General features: G+C 43.1%; 1 protein-coding gene across 1 annotated transcript in view; it reads right to left on the bottom strand.

Annotated features, from left to right (window-relative positions):
- LOC309479643 (uncharacterized protein) overlaps positions 1-19,944 on the bottom strand; it is a 43,257-nt gene extending 23,313 nt beyond the window's left edge. The window contains exon 1 of the mRNA XM_082143826.1: positions 19,672-19,944. The gene's annotated coding sequence lies outside the window, so the exon portion shown is untranslated. The remainder of the gene's footprint in view (positions 1-19,671) is intronic.
- Between the last annotated feature and the right edge of the window lie 2,323 nt (positions 19,945-22,267).

Here is a 22,267-nt window from a genome sequence, read left to right as displayed (position 1 = left end):
AGAGAGTTAACTGCTGTTTCGGTGATAATCAAGTTTCACCTTTGACGCCCTAAATAAATGTTTGTTTTTTCTTTGCTCTGCACTAATTTAATTTCCTGTTTACTGACAAGTCTGTGTCAGGCTAATTATAATCACGCAAATGCTCATTTGCTTTAGTGTCATTGTACACTCATTGACAAGCTATTGTTTTCATGCCAAAGTGCTTCAACAGTCACTTATCAATTTCAGTTAAACAAAAACAAAACATTTGCTGTAAATCGGAAATCATTCTTGTTTCTCAATCAGTAGAGCATGAAGTTAGCAATTCCAAGGTCATAGGTTTGATGTTTTCAGGAAATGCATGAACTAATGAAATGTATAACTTGAACTCGATGTAAGTTGCTTAGGATAAAAGCGCCTGCTTTTATAAAAGTGTGTTGTTGTTGTTGTTGTTTTTATAAAAGTGCATTTTACATAAATGTAAAACGCACTTTCTTAGTAGACTTGTACAGCCGCATTTTGAATGCTTAATAAATAAATAAATAAATATACATTTATTTATTTATTAATTTATTAATTTATTAATTTATTAATTTATTTATTTATTTGTTTATTTGTTTATTTGTTTATTTGTTTATTTATTAATTTATTGACCTTGGAATTAATCAATTAATCAATTAATCAATTAATCAATTAATCAATTAATAAATGTGTGCGCTTTGCTTATGTTTTGCGTGAACTGCATAATATAAGTTGCATACATTTATATTCCAGAAAATATGATACTCTAGAGATGCAGAAAATGACATCCGGAGGTAAAATGCTGATTGGGTGGTGCTAGCACCACAAGGACACATACCGAGGTCTTTATGTCACAGTCATCGTCTGCACCATTCTGTCTTCGTCGTCACTACACTTCCCAGAATCCTCCTTGTCTCCACACCTGAACTCACTCCCTCAATTACCCACCTGTTCATCGTCTTCATCATCCGTGTCACCTGTCCTCACCTTGTTATAGTTCATTAGTGTCTGTATTTAGTTCTCTCTGTTCAGTCTGTCTTGGTTGGTTATTGTTTGTGCACTAGCACACTGTTTCGAGTTTGTTTTGATTTTGCCTATGGAAATAAATATTGAGTATTTTGTATCTTCGCTTGACCTTCGTCTTCTTCTTCAACCCGCGGACGTTACAGAATAACCGACCCCCCATGGATGAACGGGTCAAGTTCATCACCGTGGCTCAGGAGAGCCACGATCTGCTAATCTTCTCCAATAAGTTTTTTCAGCTCAGCCTCGACGAAACCCTCAGCACCCTGTTCTGGATCGGGGCTACTTTCCATCGTCCTCTCAACCTCCCAGACTCCACCGGACTGAGTTGGAAAGAGACTGTAATCCGGTGTCTGGAGAGCGTTGCGCCCCAGTCCGGAACGCCACCCAACCCAGCACTTCACGCCAGTCCAGCCGAGCCTGCACTTCACGCCAGTCCAGCCGAGCCTGCACTTCACGCCAGTCCAGCCGAGCCCGCACTTCACGCCAGATCTGCCGAGCCTAAGGCAGTATGCGTCATGCGCGCCGCCCCTGAGACTGTGAGCGTCATGCCCGCCGAGCTAGAGACTGACTGCGTCATGCCCGCAGAACTACTGTTTTCTTTTATCCTGCCGGGCTCGAAGCTCCCTTCGCCGCTGGTCCCGCCCAGCTCAAAGCCCTCTTCGCCGCTGGTCCCGCCCAGCTCAAAGCCCTCTTCGCCGCTGGTCCCGCCCAGCTCAAAGCCCTCTTCGCCGCTGGTCCCGCCCAGCTCAAAGCCCTCTTCGCCGCTGGTCCCGCCCAGCACAGAGCCTTCACCGCTGGTCCTGTCCAGCACAGAGCCCTCACCACTGATCCTGTCCAGCCCAGTATTCTCCAAGAGGCTGTTCCCACCCAGCCTCCCTCTCCCACCTCCTCTGTTTGAGTCATCCTGTTCTCCTGCCCTGCCTCTGCTGAGCCCTGTCAATCCTTCGGCTCATCCACAGTTATACGCATGTGTCTCTGTTCATCCGCCTCAGGGTGTCCAGGCCTCAACATCGCCCTGGCCCCTGGATCCCCTGTCTTCGCCTCTGTCCCCTGAACCTCGGACTCCACCTTGCTCCTCCGACCCTTCAGCTTCTCCTCAGCCCATATTGCCCTCCTCTCCGCCGTGTCCTGTCAGCCCTCTAGCTACACCAGGCTCTCTCGTCCTTCCATCTCCGCATTGGTCAGCCGTCACCCTGGTTCCACCACGGGACTCCGAGCTGCCGGCTGCGCCTCTGCCCTTTGTCCCTTCAGCTCCACCGGGCTCCGTCTTCCCTCCTGCTTCACCGTCGTCCTCGTTCGCACTGGCTCCACCGCGGCCTTCCAGAGCCCCTTCTCCGCCTCGGTCCCATGTGCCTTCGGGTCCGCCTTGGCCCTCCGGACCTGTGGTGTCGCCTCGGCTCTGGGTCCGTCCGGCTCTGTTGGGGATCCTTGAACCCCCTGCTCATCCTGCACCGCCATGGCCGCCCGAGGGGTCCTCACCGCCATGGCTGCCCGAGGGGTCTGCTCAACCTGCTCCGCCCTGGTCGCCTGCTCATCCTGCTCTACCCTGGAGGCTTCCTGCCACGCCTTAATCAGCCTTCAGGGCGCCCACCTTGATAAAGTCATTTTTATGTTTAATGTATACAAATCTGTAAACATTTTACAGCAAAAAGACATGTGAACCACGAGCTGAAGGGGGACGTTTTTAGAAATATACTAAAAGGCCTTTTACTTGCTAAAAAAGTATAAAATATCAATCAGACGGAAGAAAGCATGTAGTACAACAGATTTTGCAGCAGACTTTTGATCATTTAGGGTGTGTTCACACTTGTAGTTTGCTTCGCTTGGTTTGTTTGGTCCGTTCAATCAATCAATCAATCAATAAATAAATAAACTGGTCCACTTAGTGTTTAGATTTTTATCACCGAACCAAAAGATACCGAACCTAAAGTCATAGGGATATGTTCGCAACCGGATTGGTCGGCTTTTATGACGGAACTTACCGAACATCCAAAACAATGCTCTGTGCTGGGCTAAATGCGCTCGTTCTATGTGCAGAAAACATGTGAAGTAGATGTGATGGTATTTTGACCAGCTGAGAACTCGTGAAGAGCTTATAAAATGTGTAAATGAGTCAAAACAGCAGCAGAAATCCCTCCGTAACACATAAACGAAGATCTGCTGTGAGGAGACGTGATTCTGACGCCTGTACTGAAATGTGATGGGCAAACTCTCGTCGAGAAAAAAAACGATATGCGTGAGCATTCTGTCCTTTTTAGGGTCTCATCTTCTTGTTTTTGGTTCGTTTAGATGTATTTGGTCTGTGTTGCGTTCATATTTCATTCGAACTGCACCAGAGTTCGTTTGGAAGTGGACCGAGATCTTTTCAGCGGTCTCGGTCCGCTTGGGGTTCGGATGGCAGCGTTCACACTAACAGAGCGACCTCATCACGGTTCACTTTAATCCAACCAAACATGCCAAGTGTGAACACACTCTTAGAGGCTTCATACATGTTCATATCAAATATGGTACAGTAGGCTTCATAGGGTTAAACTGGGCTGGAAGAAGATTGCTGACTTCACCTTTAAATGTATTATGTTTTCCAGAACAAACATACTGTACAGTATGCAACAAAAGAGTTCTAATTTGTATACTATATTATACTATAGTATACTAAAGCATACTATATATCTAACCACAAACTGCCACATGCCCAGATGGCCAAAACATTTTAAGAGTTGAAGCAGGCATTTGGTGATGGATGCAAACAGCCATCAAGCTCTAACTCTGTCAATGAGCAGGTGTCTGCATATTATGAGCCATGCAATTAATTCGTTGTTAAGCATGATGGTAAACCGCACACTGTAAGAACTTCATTCAAGATGTGGTTTCTCACATGCTTTCCTTTTTCACAGAGGAGGCGTTTCGTTTGATATTTCCTATCATCTGCCTGTTTTCATCTGATGTATGGTGGTCGACCAGTCACACACATCATGTTTGCAGCTGAGGCTGGTGCAGAATCTCCAGATGAATGATGTCTGCTGTTTTCATCCTCTTCCCTGCCTTAAGCGACGTGGAAGAAACCTTTAAATGAGGCCTGCTTTCAAGTCGTCCCAGAGTGCACATCTCTAATATCAGCATTTTCGAAACAGCCTGACAGCCGTTTCGCTCGATACATTGCTCAGGCTGGGAGTCTTGCTTTCGGAGCAGAGCACCTGTCTGGATGTCTGCCACTCTTTGCCCTGAGCTAACCACCTGGCATATGAGTATTTACTTTGGGGCAATTCAGAAGTGCTCAAGGCCTGATCTTTCCTGCAGCTCCGTCTCGAGGGGGAATCGCTGGCAAGGATGAATAGGAATCCAGGTGCTGTTAAATAATTAGCAACAAAGGAGCTAACAACAATAGCAGCACTTATGCGCTCTTCAAGGCTTCTCCAATAAATGCTAATCGTCTATCACCTAGTTTTCTCAGGCTAGCCTTGAAGAAAGCAATATCAAATAAATCAAAAAGATCATAAGATGTAGCTGAGTAGCAGTTATCAGAGAAGCAGTTATTATAGCCAATAGACACGCAGTGAAATTATGGGGCACATGATAATTTGATATCATGAATAAATCAAATAATCATCAGCACGCTGTAACTCTTCTTTTCTGATCCTTTGAACAGTGCTGGAAATCTCATGAGCTATAGTTTAGATAAGACTTCAAAGAGTCATGTGTTTTTTTAGAGGAGATGGTGCATGACATGGTAAAACCTCTCATTTTAACCAAAATCCTTAAACACAATTTGAGATTTATTCATTTCCATTTATTAAGGAAATAATTATTTATTAACTTTTTTTAAAGGGATAGTTCACCCAAAAATAAAATAAAATCTGTCATCATTTACTCACCATCTTTGGAACACAAATGAAGATATTTTTGATGAATCTGAGAGATTTCTGTCCCTCCATTGACAGGTATGCAATTACCACAATTACAAGTTGATGAAGAGATCGTGAAACCAATCCATTACACAGCAAGTTTGAGCTTCACCAAGAACCAATGAGGTTCATTCTCGTGTTACGCAGCACGTTTGAGCTTAAGCAAGAACCAATGAGGTTCATTCTCGTGTTACGCAGCACGTTTGAGCTTCAGCAAGAACCAATGAGGTTCATTCTCGTGTTACACAGCACGTTTGAGCTTCAGCAAGAACCAATGAGGTTCATTCTCGTGTTACGCAGCACGTTTGAGCTTCAGCAAGAACCAATGAGGTTCATTCTCATGTTACGCAGCACATGTGAGCTTCAGCAAGAACCAATGAGGTCCATTCTCGTGTTGCAACCAATGAGGTTCATTCTCGTGTTATGCAGCACGTTTGAGCTTCAGCAAGAACCAATGAGGTTCATTCTCATGTTACGCAGCACGTTTGAGCTTTAGCCAGAACCAATGAGGTTAATTCTCGTGTTACGCAGCACGTTTGAGCTTCTGCAAGAACCAATGAGGTTCATTCTCATGTTACGAAGCACGTTTGAGCTTCAGCAAGAACCAATGAGGTTCATTCTCATGTTACGCAGCACGTTTGAGCTTTAGCAAGAACCAATGAGGTTCATTCTCGTGTTACGCAGCACGTTTGAGCTTCAGAAAGAACCAATGAGGTTCATTCTCGTGTTACGCAGCATGTTTGAGCTTTAGCAAGAACCAATGAGGTTCATTCTCGTGTTACGCAGCACATTTGAGCTTTAGCAAGAACCAATGAGGTTCATTCTCGTGTTACGCAGCACGTTTGAGCTTCAGAAAGAACCAATGAGGTTCATTCTCGTGTTACGCAGCACGTTTGAGCTTTAGCAAGAACCAATGAGGTTCATTCTCGTGTTACGCAGCACATTTGAGCTTCAGCAAGAACCAATAAGGTTCATTCTCGTGTTACGTAGCACGTTTGAGCTTTAGCAAGAACCAATGAGGTTCATTCTCGTGTTACGCAGCACGTTTGAGCTTCAGAAAGAACCAATGAGGTTCATTCTCATGTTACGCAGCACGTTTGAGCTTTAGCAAGAACCAATGAGGTTCATTCTTGTGTTACGCAGCACGTTTGAGCTTCAGAAAGAACCAATGAGGTTCATTCTCGTGTTACGCAGCACGTTTGAGCTTCAGAAAGAACCAATGAGGTTCATTCTCGTGTTACGCAGCACGTTTGAGCTTCAGCAAGAGGTTTGTTCTTGCGCATCAAGCAGATTCGGTTGAGCTTCTGTTTATGTCCGCTCATCAATGTTTATATGTGAATAAAACCCTAATTAAAATCGGTTCATCATATAAAGCAATAGAGTCTTTTTGACTAAATTTTTACTAATCTGCTCAATTCATATGGATTAGTTTTACGATCTCTTTAGAAACTTTTTGAAGCGTCAAAGTGGTAGTTCCCTTTCAAGGGAACTTCGAGCTGCGTCGAGACGCGGTGGGAACGCCCTGCGTGATTGCGTCGTGAAGCACGTGTATAATCAGTCCAATGGAAAGACGAGACGTCATAGGCGGGTGACGTCATCGACCAGGAAGCTATAAAGCACCCCTGCGACAGACCGCGGCAGCTTCTGTGCCTTCAGCAAGCGATCTGTGTATTCTGTCCTTGTCATATTTATTGTTGTCTGTCAAGTTGCAATATATATATTTATTATGGCAAAAGAGAGCAAGCAAGCGTTGTGTTGTTCCCTCCCCACGTTATATCACGGGTGTTGACACACACTTCAGCTTTGTGTTGCTTGTTTGTGAGTGGAGCATGCCAACAGTCAGTTCTCGAGGGGGCTGACTGTGAGCATTGTGAGAAGCTGTCCGTGAGGACGCTCCGCTCCCGCCGGCCGTTCTTCGAGGAGGACGGTTCGGTGCGCGCGCCCCGAGGCGCGGGTCCCGCTGCTGCCGAGGCACGGCGTCGACGTGCATCTTGGGGATCGCAAATGGTTCTAACAAACACCTGTTCGATCCACGTGCCTTATCTCGGGGAGAAGCACGCTCTGCGGTTTCTCCTCCCCGGGATGAGGCACTCATGCTGCGATTTCCAGTTCCGAGGAATTGGTATCGTTAGTGTTTTTGTTTTAAAAATAAATAAATGAAAGAAAACTCTATATCTCAGCCTCCTCGTCGGGGAGTGCCGTTTTTTCCCTATCTCCACACTGAGGTGTCGAGATCGTGGAATAAACCGGTTTCTGTTTATGTGTTTTATCCCTAAACTTCTACTATAGTAATGTTATGGGTATTAAGTATCATGGTATGACAGTGCCTCGGGTTTAAGAGACGCTTGCGAGCTATCTCTCTCCCGTGTTGGTGTCATCATAACCCCGACGTTACCCACCAGCCACCATAAATAATAGATAAATATTATTAGGCAGCACTGGTAGGTCAAATATATAAGCATGGATGATGTGAGGATGTAACAGCACTGACGCTATTCGAGAATTGCGTCGCGCAACAGATAAACTATACCGGGGAGGGACGGTTTCGATAAATCGTTTCTCCTCGGCGTCCTCTGGGTGGCGACTCTCTGAGGAGGGTCGCAGTGCTGCCAGTTCGGTTGTTTCCTGCTGGTGGCCACGGAGTGTTATATTTATATATATATATATATATATATATAGTTTGTCTGATGTAAAGAAAAATTAAGATTAAATATGTCTTTTCTTCTGGACGCTCCGCTTTAAAAAAAAACGAAGAAATAAACTCTTCAGCGGCGTTCCAAAGGTTTCTTCCTCACCGATCTAACGTTCCTGAGACTGCTGGGCGGGAGCAGTCTCAGCATACTTAAGCTCCTCGCAGCATAGAGGGCGGCAAAACAAAGATTCGCCATTCGGGCTCATCCACAATCGATGGGGACCTGGGTGGCGGTCACAGTCTAGCCAGTTAGAGATATGCAAGATCTGAGGACTGTTTTATCTCTAAAATAGCTAAAAATGGAAGAAGCCCTGACGCCGAGGCTGCAGGCTTCTGGGGGTGGTCCCCTCCGGGGTAGGGACGGTTTCGAGAAATCGTTTCTCCTCGGCGCCCTCTGGGGTGCGACTCTCTGAGGAGGGTCGCAACGCTGGTTGTTCGGTTTTCCTGCCGGTTCGCCGTTTCAGGACACCGAGGTGTCAGCGTCCCCAAACGATCCTCCGAGGAGGGACGTAGAGCAGTCAGTTCGGTTTCCCTGCCGGTTCGCCGTTTCAGGGCGCTGAGGTGCCTGCTTTTTCCAACGATCCTCCGAGGAGGGTCGTAGGAACAAAGCTAGTTAGAGGTAGGCAAGATCTGAGGACTGTCGTTATCTCTAATAAAACTTAGACAAGAAGTCCTGACGCTGAGGCTATCTGGCTTCTGAAGGTTCCTCCGGGGCAGGGACGGTTTTGAGAAATCGTTTCTCCTCGGCGCCCTCTGGGGTGCGACTCTCTGAGGAGGGTCGCAACGCTGCCAGTTCGGTTTTTCTGCCGGTTCGCCGTTTCAGGACACCGAGGTGTCAGCGTCCCCAAACGATCCTCCGAGGAGGGTCGTAGAGCAGTCATTTCGGTTTCCCTGCCGGTTCGCCGTTTCAGGGCGCCGAGGTGCCTGCTTTTTTCCAGCGATCCTCAGAGGAGGGTCGTAGGAACAAAGCTAGTTAGAGGTAGGCAAGATCTGAGGACTGTCGTTATCTCTATTAAAACTTAGACAAGAAGTCCTGACGCTGAGGCTATCAGGCTTCTGAAGGTTCCCCCGGGGCAGGGACGGTGTTGAGAAATCGTTTCTCCTCGGCACCCTCTGGGGTGCGACTCTCTGAGGAGGGTCGCAGCGCTGCCAGTTCGGTTTTTCTGCCGGTTCGCCGTTTCAGGACACCGAGGTGTCAGCGTCCCCAAACAATCCTCCGAGGAGGGTCGTAGAGCAGTCATTTCGGTTTCCCTGCCGGTTCGCCGTTTCAGGGCGCCGAGGTGCCTGCTTTTTTCCAGCGATCCTCAGAGGAGGGTCGTAGGAACAAAGCTAGTTAGAGGTAGGCAAGATCTGAGGACTGTCGTTATCTCTATTAAAACTTAGACAAGAAGTCCTGACGCTGAGGCTATCAGGCTTCTGAAGGTTCCCCCGGGGCAGGGACGGTGTTGAGAAATCGTTTCTCCTCGGCACCCTCTGGGGTGCGACTCTCTGAGGAGGGTCGCAGCGCTGCCAGTTCGGTTGTTCCCTGCCAGTTCTCCGTTCAGGGCACCGAGGTGTCAGCGTCCCCATACGATCCTCCGAGGAGGGGCGTAGAACGGTCAGTTTGGTTGTTCCCTGCCGGTTCGCCGCTTCAGGGCACCAAAGACAAGAAGTCCTTCAACCAAATCCAGAGGCCAGTCTCGAGAGACTGATTCTCCTAGTAGAATTTCTGGCAGCGTGGAAACTACTGCCATATATTTCTCAGTGGGTCCTGCACACTTTAGAAAAGGGTTTCAGAATTCAGTTCGGTTCTCGTCCGCACAGATTTCTAGAGGTCCTCCCCACAGTGGTGGACCCCGAGCAGGCTCTGGTTATGGAGCAGGAAGTACTGACACTTCTGCAAAAGGAGCTATAGAAGGGGTTTCTCCTCCCAGCAGACAGTCAGGGTTTAACAGCCGTTACTTCATTGTTCCGAAAGAGGATGACTACTGACGCAGGTCCTATTCTAGACCTGCGTCAATTAAACAGCAGGTTTCAGAATCTCAAGTTCAAAGTATGCTATACGCTGAAATGATTGTCACAGATTCAGTCCGAGGACTGGTTTGTCACAATAGACTTGAAGGACGCTTACTTATCTATCCATCCTCATCACAGGAGGTTCCTGAGGTTTGCTTTCGGGGGCGAATCATACCAGTATTGGGTTCTTCCCTTCGGCCTAGGTTTATCACCCCGCATCTTTACAAAATGCATGGATGCAGCTCTGGCTCCTCTGAGACTCCAGGGCATTCGCGTATTATACTTTATCGACGATTGGTTGATTTTAGCTCAGTCCGAGCAGTTGGCAGTTCGGCATCGAGATGTCGTTCTGTCTCACATAAAGAGGTTGGGGTTGTGGCTTTTCTGGGTGTTTTATGGGATTCGACAATAATGCAAGCACGTCTGTCTCCTGCACGTATTTCTGCGATTCTCACAGCCGTAAAGGGGGTAAAACTAGGCCAGTCACTCACTGTGAAACAGTATCAGAGACTGTTGGGGCTCATGGCAGCTGCGTCCAACGTAATCACTTTTGGCCTTTTGTACATGAGACCTTTGCAGTGGTGGCTCAGGATCAAGGGGTTTTCTCCGAGGGGAAATCCATTTCGCACGATCAAGGTCACGCGGCGATGCCTTCGTGCCTTGGTCATGTGGAAGAAACCTTGGTTCCTCGCCCAGGGCCCAGTGCTGGGGGCTTCTTGTCGACGCGTAACGCTTTCGACGGATGCTTCCCTCACGGGATGGGGGGGCGGTCTTGAGTGGCCGCTCGGCGAAAGGTCTTTTGCAGGACCATCAACGTTCTTGGCACATAAATCGGCTAGAAATGATGGCGGTATTTCGAGCTCTCAAATACTTCCTGCCAGACCTGAGAGGTCACCATGTGCTTGTCCTTCCGGACAACACACTGATGATCTCGTATATCAGAGCAGATATCCTGTTGAGGCAGGGGCTGAGGCCCGGGGAATGGGGACTTCACCCCAAGGTGGTGGAGCTCCTTTAGGAGAACTTCGGTCAAAACTCAAGTCTACCTTTCGCATCGTTTATACAACGCATTGCCCATTTGGTTCTCCCTGATGCATCCAGCTCTGCTTGAACGGGATGCAACGTATTAGGTGTGGTTGAGACTACACCTGTACGCATTTCCCGATATCTTTGCTCCCGGGAGTTACTCTCATCTAGAGTTATGGATACTGTGGGCACGGTCTCTGAGGGGGCCCAGCTCATAGATTCAGGTCTCTCGACTGAGGTCGTGGAGACCATACTCCAGTCTAGAGCTCCCTCCACGAGAAGACTGAATATGCATTGAAATGGAAACTGTTCTCTGCCTGGTGCGGAGAATGCCTTCTGAAATCTTGCTATCTGCCCTATGGTACAGTACTTGATTTCTGCCATGAATGTTTCTTTGCTGGGTTATCTCTGAGGAGAGATCCTTATTTCATCTTCTCCGTGGTACTTGAGGCTGAGGCCTGCACGTACTTGGATTTGCACCTGGTATGGTGATAGTCTTTCCTCGCCCCTTGCCGGGTTGTATTCCTACTAAATTTGTGGGTCATTTGTGCTGCAGGCCTTCTGTCCTCCACCTTAATACAAGCCAGATCAGGAAGAACTTAATCTGTTTTGCCCTGTCCGGGCTCTTGGATGCTTATGTCCACAGAGCTGCCCTGTGGCATATATATAAGAGCAGTTATTTGTCTGCTTCAGGTTACCTAAGATAGGTTGCCCTGCATCTAAACAGATAATGAGCAAGTGAGTAGTTGAGGCTATCTCACTTGCTTATGAAGCGACCGGACAGCCTTCACCTTTGGCTGTCCCGGCCCATTCTACCAGGAGTATGGCTGCCTCTAAGGCTTTATTATCAGGAGTTTCACTCTGATATCTGTAATGCGGCAGGCAGGTCCTCACCGCATACATTTGTTAGATTTTATGACTTGGACCTAGGCTCCACTCCAGGGTCTAGGGTGCTTGTTTCCTAGTATGAGCATGGTCTTCATACAGAACAGGCATTTGTCATATGGCGTCGTGGGTACAGGGTTCCCACCGCGTCTCGACGCAGCTCGAAGTTCCCTTGAAAGGGAACGTCTCAGGTTACGTATGTAACCCTGGTTCCCTGAGAGGGAACGAGACGCTGCGTCGCCTTGCCATACTCCCTGCATGCCTGTGATCGACTTGCTTCGGCTTTCAGAAGCTGCCGCGGTCTGTCGCAGGGGTGCTTTATAGCTTCCTGGTCGATGACGTCACCCGCCTATGACTTCTCGTCTTTCCATTGGACTGATTATACACGTGCTTCACGACGCAATCACGCAGGGCGTTCCCACCGCGTCTCGACGCAGCGTCTCGTTCCCTCTCAGGGAACCAGGGTTACATACGTAACCTGAGACGTTTTTTAGCTGTCAATAGAGGGACAGAAAACTGTCTGACTTCATCAAAAATATTAAAAAGAAAGTCTGAGGGTGACATGAACACTCAAAAAAATGAACGAGGAAGGTTGTGCACTTTACATAATATATTTATATTTAGTTTACTTATAATAATTGTGTTTGTTGACTTGAAATGTTTTATTCTATTAAGGTACACGTAATTATGTCTCAACTTAACAGTACAAAATACTAACGCGTTGTCTAAACACAAACCATTTATGTTAAGTACATAATTCTTACATCCAGATGGTGGCAGTATAGTGCGACGCCAACTGCCATTTTGCCCTAACTTAATTTGATTGTGTTCAATCTGCTTATATGTAAAATTTAAGTTTACTTTAGCATTAACTGAAACTTGGCGGTGCTTGTTAGTTCCCAGCATGCTTTTTTGAGACAATGAGAAAAGGGGAAGACTTGATTGTGTGTAATTGTGTTTAATGTTCAATTACATTGGCATTATTAGAACCATTTAAATTACAGTGGGTTACCATTGTGGAGAAGAGTCGAGCATTTTGTTTGGCTGTGGACTGAATCCGTTACTTTCAAATGCTTTGGTTGAAGGAACATGTAAATCTTACCATTTAAGATGCAAATATGTGTTACTGCTAGCTGATAGCTATTTATAGTCTATCAATTTAATTGTGTCACTAAAATGAATGGAATATTAATTAAGTTGGATTCACAAATTTTGTTAGTCCATATAACTTAACTGACTTTAGTTAGTTAAACTCAAACGTCTCTTGTTGAGAAAAAATCATTGATAATAGTTGGCTTGAGTCAAAAATATTATGTATCCCTAAAACAACCACATTAAGTTAGATAAACTTAATTATTTGTTTTCAACTTTCATAATTAAATTAAGAGGAACCTGTTGACAAGAAAAAATTAATTAAAGTCAAGGTTTAATTTTTTGAGTGAAGGTGAGTAATTAAAGGGATACTTCAGGATTTAGCATTAAGCTTTGTATTAATAGAAAACCTGTAGTATTTTCGAATTACCGTGCTTTCCACCCTCATATCCCCCTGAGATGAGAGATTTATGCATTTTTTGTCTGGAAAAAATCCTCCGATGACGCAAAAATCGTCATTTTGCGTCATCGGAGGATTTTCTGGCCAGAGGCTAAAGACTACAGCCAGTAGTAGGGGCTGTCCCGCATGTTTTCAACCTGCCCATAGAGGGTGGGATCTCACTCACAGAATGTACACAGTATCAGCCGTCTTTCTTTGGAAGCTAAGCTAGCAGGCTCTTGTTCTGTGGAGAAAGCTGAGTAGTAGGAGAAAGCTGAGTAGTAGCGGTTACCATACTCTTTTTCCCGGACATGTCCGGCCGTCGAGATCGTCCAAAATTTCCGGGATTCGGCTTTTGCTTTCTGCAGTCGCCATTCATTGTTTACATGCACACCTTTTGTTTCAATCTAACTTAATTCATTCCGATTGGTGAATCTGAATGTAGTGTTTACATGAACGCTAAACAAGTGATCGGTCGATGTGCGTTTTAACATTGCTAAGAAAATTTCCGCTCCTCCGTGAGAGATATGAGATCGGTGCGTCTCAGTAATGACGCCACCGGCCTCACGCCGTTCTCCCGCAGCCCTCAGCCTCGTCCTGCTCGCCACAGTAACCATGATGAATGGCGACTGTAGAACGCAAAAGCCGAATCCCGGACATTTTGGGCGATCTCGATATACCGGGCAAACTCGTCACGGAGACTCACTAGTAGCATAACCTTGTTGTTTTCAACTGCGCTCTCTTACCGGGAGGCGTGGCCTCGTAGAGCAGTGAAGCAAGTGCATTCTGGGAGTTGTTGTCTTTCATCCACATAAGCCAAAAATACATTTTCTGGCTTTTCTCAGTCTAGAAAACTCCAAATTCAAAAATTTCTTCACATTTCTTCTACATAAATGGCCTATTGTAAATACACATTCATCTTTCCAGAGGTGAAGTATCCCTTTAATGGCAGAATTTTCATTTTTGGGCGAACTATCCCTTTAAGGTGAATGCTTTTCTTTGCACTCAGATTGCTGCATATTAATTATCACTGTCCTTTGAAACTGCATACAACTAAAACAAATCATGGATTTATAATTAGAGCACAATGGATCTAAACATCCATTTTTTGTACTAGCATTGCAAATTGTAAAAGTATATTACTACCATTGAAAAATGATAATTGAAAAGCAATGTTGGTTTTTCCTTTAATTAAAATAGAGTAATAATTGCATGTAAAGGAATAGTTTTAACGAGTCATAATAAGTACTCATAATGAGTAATAATTAGCCATAAGTAATGAACTATATGGATAACTGACCTTGATAAAATGCAGCCAATAAGGTTGTGGTAATAAAAGCTTTCCCCCTGTCTAGCCTACTCCTGCCCCATGATAGCCCATTTCCAGGTGCAAGGTTTGGAAAGAAGCCAACGCATCTATTCTCAGCTCTCCAACGACTGGCAGCACCGTCCGCATGCAATAACATTTCTCTGCCAGGAACATGTGCTCCAGTGATGTGCTATTTGGCAGCCAGAGCACATCCCTTATTGGCTGTGAAATTTGTACTATTGCATCTCTGAGCATATTTACCCAGCATTTATTCTTTTTTAGGTTTTATAGTAATTGATTCTAGGTTTACACGTGGTATTAGACTATTAGGAAAATCATCTAATTTAACACATAATCATCTGTTTAATTAATATGTCTATACAATGTATGAAATTAAAAGGAGAGTAAACACAAAAATGAAAATTCTCATGTTGTTCCCAATGATAGTTGAATAGTGATAATGCCTTTGATGGACCGGTGGCACTAATAGTCAAACCTGACACCGGTTTTGAAGGTGAACACAAATGTGATTGAGTTTCGGCAGAGAGAGTAACCATCAGTGAATAACAGAAATCATACAGACTAGGATCATTTTAATTTGTTTTTGGTCTCAGCATATAGACCAAGGTTTGGAATGATATGAGGGAATGGAAAAAGAGTAATTTCATTTTTTGGAGTAAACGATTCTTTTAATTTAAGTTTTGATCTGGGGTTGATGTAGCTGTATTCCATTATTACGTTGAAATTGTTTATACCGTTTTCCTTTCAAAGGTCAGCAAAGCCCCTGAAGTAGATGTGAAGAGAATTTCATTTGTTATTGAAGCCATCCAATTACCTTGATGACTGTGCCAGGACACCGGCAGTGAGAAAGCCATAGGTGCCAATAGTCAAAGCAGTATGTGATGAAGACTGCATGGGCATCCCTATAGTTCCCAACCAAATTGAGTTGGTGATAAGTTCTTTCATTTTGAAAGTGAGGGCCAGCTGGGACAGAATCAATTAAACCTACTGTGGTGTAGGAGTCACAGACTCCACAAGCCCATGATTATCTCCCACAACCCCGAAAGGATCATCACATTTACAGATAAGGAGGAGGCAGATCTGACTGCACTCTTTATTTGGAAATGATATAAGATTAAGTCACATTTTTGAATGTAGCTCCACTGGATAATCCAACTTGATTGCCACATAGATGCCATCTGCAAATCATTTCTGATATCTGATAATAAAATGTCATATCATTAAGGTCTAACTTTACTATAACTCCAACAATGAGTTGTACTGTAGTCATGTTGTTGTAGGGCACCGTGTTAATCATGGAAAAATATGCAGCCGCAGGAACAAAAATTGTATTTCTTTTACTTGGAAGCACATATTTAATTAAAGAGAACATTACTCATCAAAACAAACTTTTACATGGTCAAATTATATTACACATTTGATTTTTATAACAATTAAAGAGGTCATATGATAAATGAATAAAAAATACCATTTTGTTTTCTTCCCTGATATCCACTTATAATGATTAAAGCTTTTGTGCAAAAACTTTTCATGACCATTTCCACCCACTCTCTGACCCAATTAAAGGGCAAGTTTTTAAGCTGATGTGCCTTTTGTTTGTGTCTGATTATATATTTCTGTCATAGAGTAAATGCATCTTCCAAACCTTGGGTTTTTAGTGAATCTTCTTAAACCCCCCCCCCCCCCCCCCCCCCAAAAAAAAAAACAGGAGTGCTAAAAATGCTAACTAATTTCTGAGGTTTAGTCCTGCAATAAAACATCATCTCTGCAGCACTGTATAGCAGCAAATGCTATTTTGGCATGAGTTTTGCAGATCAATATGTATAGACAGTAAATACATTGTATCAATTGCTTAATTTTATCATGTAAATGTATGGTAGTTAAGAACACCTAATATAAAATTTGATTCTAAAATTACACAAGGTGACACGATTCAGATATTACTAGTACTAAAATGTAGCCTGGAAATCCAGACCTAAATCTGAAAGATTAATGGTCTGGCGTCGACTAATGAAAATCGGCCAGCTCGAGGGGCGGCACCAAGCATGCATTTGAAAATCTCACTGCACGCAATTGGATAACACCACGACCAATCACAACAAGCCCCATACGCTTAGCTACCAGCGGAGCTAACTGGTAGATTAGACTCTTGCCGTATCCGATCGGCAAAACAGCAAAAATGCCCTTCTTGCAAAGGAACGATTCGAGCACCGTCTTCTGTTCCTCTTTTAGAGAAAAAAGCCAAGTCTAACTCGTTCATTGTAGCGGCCAAAGCCGTTTCAAACAACTGGTGTTCATCCATAGCCATCTTGCAATGTTTACTAATGACTTCGACGTCACAGCGCTCTCGTCGGCACTTGGTGTTTTAAGCCCCCAACAGCGCCTTCCAGGCAGCGAGGGGATGGGTAGGTTTAAGGTTGAGGGTAGGGTTAGCTGCCTCTAAGGAGCCATTGGGGGCCTAAAACACCATCGAGCGCTGTCGTCATCTTTAGCTCGCCTCTGGCCCGCCTATATCAGATAACACGATGTGATTGGTGCAGCTCGGCTACAAGGGCATATTTAATGAGCATCATTACTCGACGCCAGAGTAACTCGCTGAGCAAATTCAACTTGTGCTCTCGAGAGAACTCTGGATTTCCAGGGTAACTAAAATGGTGTAGGGACTTGAAACATGAAAATGAGAAACATGATTCCTACTGAGTTTTTCGGCCTAGATCACAAATACGATCTCACACCTCAATTCCAGCCCATCCTGACAATTCCATTTTAATCGGCTTTGTCTACTTGTCTTCATTTCTGTTACGTCATTGGCAGCATTATTCACTGTCTCTTTTCTTCTCCTTGACTCTGCCACTTAGAAAACAGCTCCTGTGTATCTGGGCCTCCGGATTTCCTGAAGAATTGACCTTTCCTTTTGAGGAGGACTGCCACTGGCCACACTCCTCTGGAGAAGGCCCATCAGGATTGAAAGGCTCTTGGAAATCACATCTGAAAAGGTCAGGGCACACCCAGAATGAACTGGACCTGCTACTCTGACAAACAACATGCACTTTTTTTATGCCTCCATCTAGTCTGACAAGGAAAGGGGAAAAAACAGCAAGTGCTGTTCAATGCACAGAGTCTCTGCATCTTTTTCCTTCAGCTTATCAAGGCTTGCATGCATTTCAGGTGAAAAAAGCCGCAATAAGTCCACTTTATTGGTCTTGTCTTCTGTCACGGGTGGCTGTGTACAAACACTCGACGAATGAGAATATCTAAACACAAACTGTCTTTATTAAATCCACAGGAGAATAAGGCAAACACAAGCACTTTACATCAGCAGGACAAAGAAGTGAACAGCACAGGGAGTAGCTATACCAGACTGAACAAGGGAACTAATGAGTTCATTAATCAACAACCGGTGAACTGAATGAAACAGGCACAGATTAATTTAGAATGACAGAACTAAACACACTAAACATAATCCTGACAAACAGGAACTATCTGTGCATTAAAAAGGTTTCATTGCATACCTTTGAGCCAATCGGAATCAAGTATTCAGACAGACCATGGTATAAAAAAAAGATTTATATATTCAGATATAGAGCTTGATCTAAATGTAATATTGAATTTCTGAAACTAAACCAGCTATAGCTTTGAAATCTGAATAGACGATGTTTGATTGTGTATCTAAGTGTGTTTATATATATATATATATATATATATATATATATATATATATATATATATATATATACATATATATGGGTTCAGGGTCATTAAAAAAGTTCAAATCAAAAAGCTTTTTACACATGCATGAATATTTTTCTAAATGCATGTTACCACATTGATGTGATGATATAACTAGATAACTACCCTCTCATATTGACAATTTTATCACACAATACCTCTTTAATTAGATGAGACTTCGAATGAAAAGAGCTATTATTAATTGATGCTCTTTGATAAATCTTTCTTGATACCTGATTCAGTTGCAGACACTCTTTTGTTAATACACTAAAAGCAATATAAAATGTATTCAATGAGACACATTCATCATGCATTTGAAAGACTATAAATAGTTTATGACCAAAAGATAACCTTCAATAGATGTTAGTGCTTTTGTTCATTTACTTATTTCAGGCCAAAGACTCTATAATGGACTAAACATCATGATGATGTTGCTGGTTTAAAAAAAAAAAATTATGCTGACCTTTTGAGTTATACTGAACATTGTGTCTCTCTGGTTTTTCCAAAAATACACAGTATTCTGCAAACATAGTTTATGCAATCAATCATTGAATTTTGTTTTTTAATAATACATAGTTTGACTATACCTTCAACCAACCCAGTTTATAAGACACATTGTGTTAAATGTGTACAAACTGCAGAAAATAATCCACAAAAATAATCTAGAATTATATTTCTACCTTATTTTTTCCTGTTCATTATTATTATTTTGTAAGGTGTGAATTTTGTCATCTTGCATTTGTTTCAATGTATATAATTAAGATTCAGTATATTATTTCTAGAACATGTTGTAAACACAACGTGTCACATTCTTATTATCAGGTTTACTGTACACAGTGCTAATGTATAACCGATCAATGCTTATTTCCCATAATGCTATTTGTAAGGTATTTCATACTTTTTACAGAACATAATATTTGGTTCTGTGAGCCGGCATTGTGTTGCTGTCTTTCAATAATACAATCAAACAATCTTATGCTTGAAACTCCATTCTGCACAGAGACCCAAATATGTTTACCCTTTTCCTCATTGTTCTTAGAGGTTTAATGAAGATGTGAACTTGTGAAATGAAGTTACAAACTTCTGCAGTAGTATAATGAGACAAAATCTGGGAGACAAATGAGTGGTTGTCACAATTTTTATTCCAGTTTAGAAACACAAAGTCTTGGCTACAAAAATGTTCCTTTAATACTAATAATGTTGTGAAACTACACCATGGGCCCTATTTTAACGATCTGAAACGCAAGTGTCAAACGCGAAACGCAAGTAACTTTGTGGGCAGATCTCGGGCACTGTTGCTATTATACCGGCGGGATAAATGACTCTTGCGCCCGACGCAAATCTAAAATGGGTTGGTCTGAAGTAGCTTCATTATTCATAGGTGTGGTTTGGGCGTAACGTGAAATAAACCAATCAGAGCGTCAGCTCACATTCCCTTTAAGACCAGGCGCGCTTGTTCCATGGCGGATTGATATTATAACGGCGGATTTGCCAGACGCGCGCCGGCAGCAGTTCACAGCCGAGGAGACCGACGTTCTCGTCAGGGCCGTAAAACACAGAGAAGTGACATTGGGGATGGAGAAACACACCCAAACTAGCCTCGGTTAAACAGGCGTATGATAATTTTGGTAAATGTGTTAGCTAGATTTATGCCTATTTTTTCTCATCTTCATGGACACCACAATGATTTCCCTCATGTGGAATATTTTTCCTTGTAATTATGTATGGTTTGCAAAAATGTGAACTGCTGCGTCTGTGTGTAGATGAGAGAAGCAAAGTGCATGAGCATTGTGCACACGCTACATTATGGCCAAGCATGCACCCTTAAAATAGCATCTGAAAATGACACTGAATAATTCACACTGACTTTAGACTAGGTTTTTCCTGGTCTGTGGCGGAATTGTTTTCTAAACCTGCAAAATAGCACCGTTTGCGCCGGAACACGCCTCCTCTTTTCGCTGAACCGCCCCCGGAGCGCAAGTTCATTCCCTAATTTACCGACGTGCGTCTGTGAAGGGAAAAGTCCGCTGTGCGTCGGGTGCTAAATAGGAATGATACATGCGTCGGTGTACAAAGTCAATTGCGCTGGGTGCAAGACCGGGCTTAATGTCTTGGCTACAAAAATTGTCCTTTAATACTAATAATGTTGTGAAACTACAGTAAATGTCACAGTTTTCCGGTGTTTTGTTTTTTGTTTTTTTTGGGACTTAGACACTTATTTTGATGTTTATTTAATTCCATTGTCCCTGGTTTCCTCTTCTCCTTTATAATTAGGTTCAGAATGGGATCTTTGAGAAGGAGTTGAGTGTAACACCCAGTAAACCTCAGTTGCAGACAGCAAGCAACTGTTTAGCCTTTCCCACATCCCTTTTATAGATTATATGAACATGTGAACTGAAACAGCCCCAGGTTATGCCCTGCATTGTAATCCACAAAGCCCTGGTGGAGCAGGACGCTGATCTTGACACAGTGCCAACATCACTTCAGCATCATTACATGCCTTGAGTGGACAAAAACACATGTGCTCACTCTCTGTTCCATTACGGGAGTCAATACAAGGCTCTGCAGTCGGGTTGTCTAATCACAATTTCATGTAAACCGGTCTTGCAGTTATTTAAACACTGATTGCAAATTACACATTTTCTACATTGACATCCAACCTTACCTGACATCTGAAAAACATACGTCTACTTTAAAGGGGTCATGTGATGCTTTTAATTGTTTGACTTTTGCTTTAGTGTGTAATGTCCAGATATGACTTCCTAAAACTTCCATGTCACAATGTGAAATATTAACATAATGCCCACCCAAAGGCATATGCAAAGAAAGAAGGCCAGGTTTCAGTGCATTGAAGTGTTTCCATCGTGTCGCAGAGATGCTGTGTATTTGGATGCAAAAGCAAAGACGCTTTTGCTTTCAGAGGTTAATTTGTAAAGCTTGTGCATAAAAGTTTGCTTGTGCATTTTTTAAAGGACAGCTTCTTGAACCTGGGAGAGAACAACAGCTATTACCGCTGTGAAATCTTCCGCTCAAGTCGTGCTTGCAAAGTTGATTCCGATCGATCGGCTTGATCATCTGCATTCTCAGAATCCGACTCGGGTTGTAACTGATATGGTAAAACAGACAACATTGTTTACTGCGACTGCTTAAAGCCTTGGAAGCTGAAGTTCGTGATGACGCTTGAGGGGTTTGGCCAATCACAATGCAGGGGGTCAGCTGGCCAATCAGAGCACTCAGAACTTTTTTAGAAGGAGGGGCTTTGTAGAAATCAGTGTGTTTCAGACAGACAGGGAATAGAAGAGCTGCAATAATGTACAGTATGTGAAAAGATAAAGTGGTTTTTGAACATTAAATCATGTTAAAATATTATATTATAACCCCAATAATCAAAATAATAGACTTTTAAAATAGCATAACTTGACCCCTTTTAAAACTTCCTGTTTGTGGCTCTAAACTGTATGGTTTTGTATTATATCAACATTTCTAAAGGGCCTGCAGCTGGTTGCAACAAATCCCTTAAATTAAGAACAGTGACTTCCTTAGTGATCATTTCCTTACAATAACAACTACGGGTTTTCTTAGCTTAAGGGGTTTGTTGCAACAGGGCTGTGGTATTTAAAAGATGGAAAGCGCTTCCAAGAATTCTGAATAAATACATTTTAAAAAGCAGGCTAAATAAAAAAAATAAAAATAACTTAATAGTAATGCCATGTTGTCTGATAATCTGATGTTTTGCTACTTTGCTATTTGTGAAACTGAACAACTGAATTATTTGAAATGCAAAATAAATAAGTTAATTAAATAATTCACAAAATTAAAGGAACACTGTTTCCTCTTAATTTGTATGACTCATTGCTGTTTATTTCTATAGAGGAGAGTACTGTATTATTATTCAAAAAATAATATTAATAGTAGTAATAAAATAAAAAAATGTCATCAAAACAAATGAATTGATGACATTTTAATCTGTATTGTATAAAGCACTATATATAAACAAAGGTACTTGACTTGCTAAGGTATTCTGGGTTGTTACTAGGGTGTTGCTATGTTTTTGCTAGGGTACTCGGTGTGGTTGCTAGGGTGTTGCTATGTGAAGCCAATATAATGATGATAACTAGGGGGGTTATTACTCGAATCAGGGTCTATTCGTA

Source organism: Leuciscus leuciscus (assembly GCF_965113295.1).
Source record: "Leuciscus leuciscus genome assembly, chromosome: 17".
NCBI lineage: Eukaryota > Metazoa > Chordata > Actinopteri > Cypriniformes > Leuciscidae > Leuciscus > Leuciscus leuciscus.
Note: the sequence above shows the minus strand (reverse complement) of the source record. Positions and strands in the feature narration are given on the sequence as shown.